This window comes from Caretta caretta, chromosome 28, assembly GCF_965140235.1.
Source record: "Caretta caretta isolate rCarCar2 chromosome 28, rCarCar1.hap1, whole genome shotgun sequence".
Lineage (NCBI taxonomy): Eukaryota > Metazoa > Chordata > Testudines > Cheloniidae > Caretta > Caretta caretta.
In genome coordinates this window covers 13,232,598-13,240,915 of record NC_134233.1, presented here as the reverse complement: position 1 = coordinate 13,240,915, position 8,318 = coordinate 13,232,598, and positions in this window count along the sequence as shown.

Sequence of the window (8,318 nt, the reverse complement as noted above, 5' to 3'; positions counted from 1 at the left end):
TGGCCAAATGATCATAGAATCCTAGGATATCGGGGTTGGAAGGGACCTCAGGAGGTATCTAGTCCAACCCCCTGCCCAGAGGAGGACCAATCCCCAACTAAATCATCCCAGCCAGGGCTTTCTCAAGCCTGATCTTAAAAACTTCTAAGGAAGCAGATTCCACCACCTCCCAAGGTAACCCATTCCAGTATTTCACCACCCTCCTAGTGAAAAAGTTTTTCCTAATATCCAACCTAAATCTCCCCCACTGCAACTTGACCATTACTCCTTGTCCTGTCATCTGCTGTCACTGAGAATAGTCTAGATCCGTCCTCTTTGGATCCACCTTCATTTAGTTCAAAGCAGCTATGACATCCCCCCTCATTCTTCTCTTCTGTAGAGTAAACAATCCCAGTTCCTCTGGCCAGGAGGGATTTAAAGGTGGTTAGCCTTCCCTTTCTATTTATGACTCTATCCTACCGCAGGAAGTCGTCCTAAGTTACGCTGCTCCCGCTGCGTGAATAACAGAGCTGGATTTGACGTCGCTTCGGTCGACTTACTGCTCTGTCTACACTGGGCTGGGTCGATGGGAGACGCTCTTCGGTCAATTTACCTTTTTCCTGCAGTTCCTGGCGCAGTCCCAACGGCGACTGGAGAGCGCTCTGCTGTCAATTTAGTGGGTTTTCACTCAACCCCCATGACATCAACCCCCAGTGGATCCACCGCAGCAAACAGAGCCTACCAACCATGGATGTGTGTGTTAGTGGAGATCAAAGCGAATGTTAAATGTTCAAATGTATTGGGTGTTTAAACCTCCTGAAAACTCGTGGAATGTTGTTTGCACTGTTTTCACGTCTCTGTGTCCTGTTACGCTGTGATAGCAAAGAGTTGAGGTGGAAAGAGGCACTCCCCCCTCTCAGAGCTATTAATGCTAGCTGTCTGCTCGCTGCACTGCATTTAGGCTCTGGTCATGTGGGGATGATTTTTTTGTTGATTTTATTTTATTTTCTTTTGCATCAAAAAGGGCTGGAAATGTCTGTTTTAAGAGATTGACCTCTGCCCCACCGTTCCATAAGGATGAGTGCATTTTGTCACCAATTCCTCAGCCATGGAATAACTGGGGGGTCTTAGGACAGGTAAGAATCCTGCACTGGTCTCCAGGGGATAGACAGATGGGCCTCATGTCCCTTTTCCGTCTCTGCCTTCTCTCCTGCAGTAAGAAGCAGCCAGACCTCATGAGCCAGGGATGTTGAGTGAGCCCCCAAATCATTGATTGGCCCTGTACTGGATCTGAGAGGAAGTGGGGTGACCCATAGAAATCAGGAGAATGCTGGAATTCTCCAGAAAAGTGGCATATCTCCATCCCGGGGAGTGTAGGAGGAGGGGTTAGCTCCTTAGTGGCTGGGCCTGGCCATCTCCTCTTAGGAAGTGTGGACAGCTCTCTGCACAGCAGGAAACTCCCTCCAACTGTGTGAGCCCCACGGACCCCTCCCGGCCTGTGGCCTGTCAGTAGGAGCAGGAGGAGAACTACTGGACTGAGGAGATAACAAAGCAGCTCCCTACCTGTGCGATGAGAGCGTGTGAGCCACACAGGTTAGAACCACGTCCTGGGGGTGGGAGCGAGCCAGCAAGGCCATGGCCCTGAGCACTGCTCTTCTGGCTCTGGGATCACAGCTGTTGTCGAGCCAGATTAAGATCCCTCCCACGATGTCTCCAACCTGGAAGAATGCCAGAAAGTTGAGGGATGGATTTATCAATGAGTGGCCTCCTCCCAGGGAAGCCCTCCTGGCAGCCCTGAAAGCCTCCTCTGACCTCGGTTGCCCATCTTGGCTGCTCCCGAAGAGGCTTTGACAAGTCCAGGAACCCCAGTCTTCCTGAGGTCTGGGTTAGCACCTTCAAGCTCAAAAACACGCACAAAACCTTAGAGTGGGCACAGTCCTAACTCCCCTGATGTCCCAGGGCCTTCCCTGCCGTAGCAAACGGCTCTCAGTCCCGCTCTCAAGGGCTTCCCTCCAGGAGCCTTTCCTCCATCTCTGCAACTTCCTTTTAGCTCTTTCTTGCACAATCCGTTCCTCCAGACCAGTGGTTCTCAACCTAGGTTCCATTGTGGGGCACATCCAATCCGACCTGTTTGTCCCTGAGGATGTCCCAAAGGGGCGCAGCTCTGTGCTGACCGGGCCACAGGTTGAGAAGCACTGCTCCAGACCCAGCTGGTTCTACCGATGTATCCCAGAGCCCATGGCAGAGACAGGAGGCAGGGCTAGTTGGGTGGGGCTAGCCAGCTCCCGGCCCCAGTCTCCTAAGTCCCCAGTCTCTAACCTCGGGTTCATGCTATGGCACTTAGAAGAGCAGTGCAGACAAGGTGACTTGGGCTGGAGCCCAGGCTCTGAAGCCACCGTCCTCCCCAGGCTTCAGAGATCAAGTTCCAGCCCCAGCCCAGAAGAGTCTGCATTGCTGTTGTGGCCCCTCAGTGCCAGCCCTGGGAGCCCAAGTCCATAGGGACAGGCTTTCAGGCTCCTGCTGCAGAGTTTGCAACACAGGGAGACAGACCCTAAAGGGACAAGCCACCTCCTAGGACTCTTCCGTGAGGAATTGCTCATTGCTCTTTCCCCTCTCGAACAAGGAGCAGGAGCTCCAAGGCGGGGGGCTGGATTCTGTTGACCTGTTCTGCTAGCAGGAGTTAGAGCCCTGCACAAATCAATCTGCTGATTGAGGGGCCATTTGTTAACTTCCCGCTGGGAGCTGTTGGAAAGAAGGAACTCGGGCAGAGACAGGGATGACCTGCAGGAAACCCTAGGAACAGGCAGGTTGGGGAGGAAGTTCAGGCTGAGGATTCTGTTCATTGATTAGTCTCAGAGTTTCAGGAAAGCCAAAGCCCAGGAAGGGAATAAGTCTGCACTTCCGCGCCACGTGCAGGCGGTCTTTGGAGAAGGGCTTGAATGTCACCTATCCCCGTGGCCAAGCGATGAATGGCAACGGGCTGAGGCAATCTTCCAATCCCATGCCAGTGTCCCAGGAATGGTTTCCGAGGAGAGGAACTTCTCCCATCCCCCTCTCTGCGCAGCATCCCCCTGCCCCATTGCGGGCGTCTCTTACTCTCTCCATCTTGTCTCCGTGGAGAGCTACGATGGCCCTCAGCTCTTCCTCTGCGGCTCTAAATCTCTGCAGGGTGGGTGTTGTCAGACCCTTCACGGCTGCCATCAGCAGGGCATGGAGCGGGGCTGAGGAAGGGTGCTCCCTGGGGGTCTCCAAAGAACAGGGACAAAGCCTGTTGGGATTGAGTATTTCCCTCGGGCAGCTGCCCTGGAACAGTCTGTCCCCGGGGGAGGCTGGCAGTGCTGAGGGAGCGTGGAGACTCTGGCTGAGCCCTTTTCTTCAAAAGCCTCCCCAGGTGCTAAGGTTTCCTCAGCCTTTGTCCCCTCTCTGGCCCCCTCTCCTGAGAAGAGACGGGAGCCTCTCGGGCAGTGCTGGGGCCCCAAGGGCCACCCCGTTTCCTCCCTCGCTAGCCCCTCCTCGCAGGAAACCCCACTTTTGCTGAGAAAGCCTCAATGTCCTGCAAAGCCCATTCGAGTTGCTCCTTGAGTGTCGCCGAGGGGTCACTGGAGAACCTGCCCCATGTCCCATCCCACCCCGAGCGCCTGAGGAGATTGGCTCAGCAACTCTGGCAGCCCACAGTGTCTGCGAGGAAGGGACTGAGAATAGGGCTCAAACGGAAACGCCCTCTTCCTTCCCCACCTCACAGCTTGTGGGGCTGCCAGAAAACAGGCAGGAATCGCCGTCAGGACAGAAAGTAACTGAGACTTAAGAAGCAAGTTTGCCTGGCTGAGGAGAAGCCCAAAGCGTGGGCCTCTGGGGCCAGAGCCCTGGGGGTGAGAACTCACTGGGCACAATGTTACTCCAGGGGACCTGGTTCCAGGATCACCTAAACCCAGGGCTTGGGGTGCTGGAGGCCTTTGCCCTGGTGTCTCAGGGCAACCCCTGGGGATTACTGCAGCTGGCCTGCATGGCGCTGGATTAGCACCGTCTGTCCTGGTTGCCAACAGCTGAGGGGTAGCTCAGTGGTTTGAGCATTCGCTAAACCCAGGGTTGTGAGTTCAATCCTTGAGGGGACCATTTCGAGATCTCGGGTAAAAATTGGGGTTTGGTCCTGCTTTGAGCAAGGGGGTGGACTGGATGACCTCTTGAGGTCCCTTCCAACCCTGATATCCTAGGATGCAGTAGAGCACAGCGGAGTGGCACACTCGCCTCCATACTCCAGACCCCCGGCGGGTCAGAAGCTCCCAGAATTGCAGCCTTTTGTATGCGCTGCAGGGTGCTCTGTCCCGAAGAGGAAGAGTTACAAAGGTGTCTAGAGGCTTTTGTAACTCGGACAGAGCCCAGATGTTGGCAGGCGAGAGGGAACCTGGGACCTCTGGAGCTTAGTGCAGGAGCCTCGACCCCAGGAGCGAAAAGCCAAGAGGCTGTTAGCTAAGGCTCTCGAGCAGACTCCTTTTCTCTGTGTCTCCAAGTGGTCCTGGTGCCACGAGATGGGCCAGAACCCCACAGCCAGGACATATGTGGGTTCCCCCGACCAGGGCAGGGATGGGCCTGGTCTGGTTTTCAGCCGTGCCTGTGTGCCATGGAAAGTGCATCAGAATCGGGCACCTAAGTCAGGCACTTCTGCCAGTCCCACAAAGCACCTCTGGACTTCTTTAGGTGCCTAAACCCCTTTGTCAAAGCGGGCCTCATTCAAGCGACCCAGATAAAGGCTGGCTGGAGTTGATCACCCTTGACGAGTGTTTCTTTTCAGCCCCTGGGAGATATTCCTACACACAGCAAGGGATGCTTTCCATGAGCACGGCCAACCAGCATCATTACCATCGTCATATGGGAGCTGCTTGTTAATGAGGGGCTGGGAGTGCGCTCTTCTTCCTGCTCTTCTGGGCTTCCTTTTTCCCACTTCCCCTTCGTGTCAGACGGCTCCTTCTTCGTCCCTGCAGCAGAAAGAAACATTCTTAACATTTTGTTTACAGAGGATGGAAGTTGGGCCCAGAGCCCTGAAGCGAATTGCCCAGGGTCAGACTGAAGGTTGTTGGTTTTTATTATCTTTTTTGGTTTTGTTATCTTCCCTTTTGGTTCTATCCCTGGAAATTGCCCCCGACTAGTCTGCTGAAAGATAAAATCATCTAAATCTGCCTCCAAAGAACCTGACAGGCTGAAGCAGGAGGAGACCTGAGAGATGGCCACTTTCAAATCAAAAGGGAACGCTGAGACCTGCCTCTTGCCACACCCGCCCCCACCCGTCCCGAGGAGAAGGAGGCGCCGACCTGTCGTGTGCGATCTAATGAGCAGGGAAAGAATCTGGGAATTACCTTCTGTAAAAACTCATCCTTTTGTTCCTCAAACACCTGTGGAAATAGCTGATTCAAGAAGTTGCTGACAGAGGGATGGTCCACGTCTCTCAGCAGCTCCTTGGGTCACCAGCCGTTGTCAACCAAGCCAGTTGGCAGACTGACGGCAGGGCAAGAATGCTGACGCCGAACACTCTTTGCTGTTGGCCTCCGTGACATCACAATCAGCTTGTGCATAAACACACACAGACCCCACCCAGAGAGACACACCCCCACTGAGCAACTCCCCACCCTCCTTCCCAGCACTTCCTTGCCCACCACAGAACAGCTGTTTCGTGGAATTGAGGATGCTCCGGGAGGGTCGGTTCGGGGCGGGGACATGGCATACTTGGGGCAGTGCATGGGATTCTTCTCTCCTAAGTGCAGGGCTCAGCACTTGTCCTTGCTGAACCTCATCAGATTTCTTTTGGCCCAATCCTCTAATTGGTCTGGGTCACTCTGAACCCTATCCCGACCCTCCAGCGTATCTCCCTCTCCGCCCAGCTTAGTGTCATCTGCGAACTTGCTGAGGGTGCAATCCATCCCATCCTCCAGATCACGCACAAAGATGGTGAAGAAAACCGGCCCCCAGAGTGACCCGTGGGGAAGCGGGGGAGGGGGTGGAGGAGAGGAGGCAGACGGTGAGTGACAGGGACCCTACAGAGGGGGGTGCAGTGGAGGAGAGGGGGAAATCATCCAGGCAGCGGTGGGCAGTGTGGGCTGGAAGAAGGCGCGAGGCAGATACAGGAAGAGATGGAGCACAGGGGGGAAATGGGGCCCAGGCACCCGGGGCCTGGTCATCGTTGGCACCAGGAGAGGAGAGGACACAGAGACAGAGACAGAGTGTGTGTGATGGCCAACATACTAGAGGAGAGACAGAGAAAAACATGGTAGGATAGCAAGCAACTCACCTCCTGGAGTCATCTGTCATGAAGCGGGACTTCATGTTTCCTCTGAATTGTGTGGGGGTGCCTCAGTTTCCCCTATGCAGTTCTTAAGGATCTAGGGGGTGGGGTAAGGGTGTATGATCATTGCAGAGCTCTGGAGGGCAGGTGTGTGCAGGGGTCTGGACACAGAGAAGGGCCGACACCCTCTTTCCTGGCACCTGATGCCCTGGGCCCTTCCCCCCTGCAAGGTGAGAGCTAAAGGGTTGGAGAACAAAGGAATCGGGTGCCCTCCTGGCCGGGGACAGGGACAAAGCCCAGAGGAGGAGGGGCTGGGGGGAGTTTCAGTTGGGGGCTGGCTGGAGACATGGAGTGAAGGGCAGACGGGGTTGTCTGGCTCACTGCCCCCCAAAATGGACCCGGCTGAGGGGTCTGGTTCTCTGCACCTACAGGCTCTGTGTTAGACCATGTCCCTGTCGTCTAATAAACCTCTGTTTTCCTGGCTGGCTGAGAGTCCCGTCTGACTGCGGAGTTGGGGGGCAGGACCCTCTGGCTTCCCCAGGACCCCGCCTGGGCGGACTGGCTGTGGGAAGCGCAGGGAGGGGCAGAGGAGGCTGAAGGCTGAAGGAGGCTGAAGACGTGTTGTGCGTGTCGTGTTGCATGTGTCGTGTGACGTGTTGTGTGTGTGACTTGTGTGTCGTTTTGTGTGTGTGTGACGTGTTTATGTGTGCGTGTTGTGGTCCATGTTGAGTGTGTGTGTGCCATGTTGTATGCCGTGTTGTGTGCATGTGACGGTGTGTGCAGTGTTGTGTGCATGTGACGGTGTGTGCCGTGTTGTGTGCCGTTTTGTGTGCATGTTGTGTGTGTCGGTGTCATGTGTTGTGTGAGATATTTGTGTCTCGTGTTGTGTGTCGTGTGTCGTGTTGTCTGTGTGTGTGTCGTGTTGTGTGTGTGTGAGTGATATTTTGTGTGCGATGTTTTGTGCATCGTGTTTTGTGTGTGTGTCACGTGTGCCGTTTTGTGTGTCATGTGAGGGGTTGTGTGTCGTATTGTGTGTGGGTGTCGGTGTCGTGTGTGATTTCTGTGTCACGTTGTCTGCCCTTTTGTGCGTCTCGTGTGTGTGTGTGTATGTGTCGGTGTCGTGTATTGTGTGTGATTTTTGTGTGTCGTGTTGTATGCTGTTTTGTGTGCCATTTTATTTGTGTGTCATGTTGTTTCTGTGTCGGTGTCCTGTGTTGTGTGTGTGTGAGAGACGTGTTTCTGTATGTGTGACGTGTTCTCTCTGTGTGTCGGTGTCGTGTTTTGTGTGTGTGATGTTTTGTGTGTGATGTGTATGTTGTCTTGGGTGTCCACACAGGGTAATGCACAAAGCATTCCCCTCATGGAGGAAGAGTGACACAACGTGGCCACTCAGGAGTAACACACAAACAATACCTCCCTCCCCGGAGCAACAGTGATGTGTGTGGCCAATTCAGGTCATGCCCAAACCATTTCCATCATGGAGAAAGAGTGACACCAGGTGGCCAATCCAGATAATGCACAAACCATTTCCCTCACAGAGCAACAGTGACACCGGGTGGCTAATCCAGGTATTGCACAAAGCATTTCCCTCATGGAGCAACAGTGACACTCGGTGGCCACTCACGGTAGTGCACAAATAATTTCCTTAACGGAGCAACAGTGACACCGGGTGGCCAGTCAGTGTAATGCACAAATCATTTCCCTCCTGGCCCAACAGTGACACTGGGTGGCCAATTCAGGTCATGCTCATTTCCCTCATGGAGCAAGAGTGACACCGGGCGGCCCCTTGGAGTAACACACAAATCATTTCCTCACGGAGCACCCGTTGCACAAAATGAGTTTAATAAAAATAATAATAATAAAGAAAAAATAGTTTCACTATCAAAGGTAGATTTTCAGTGATTATAAGGGATAGCAAACAGAAGAAGGCAGATTACGAAGCAAATACAAATACACACACATACTAAGCCTAAGATCTTAAAGAGACTGGATTCAAGAAGTCATTTCCCATCCTAAATGTCTTTTGGCAACTTGAAGAGTTTCTGTACCTTAGACTTCCCGTTGT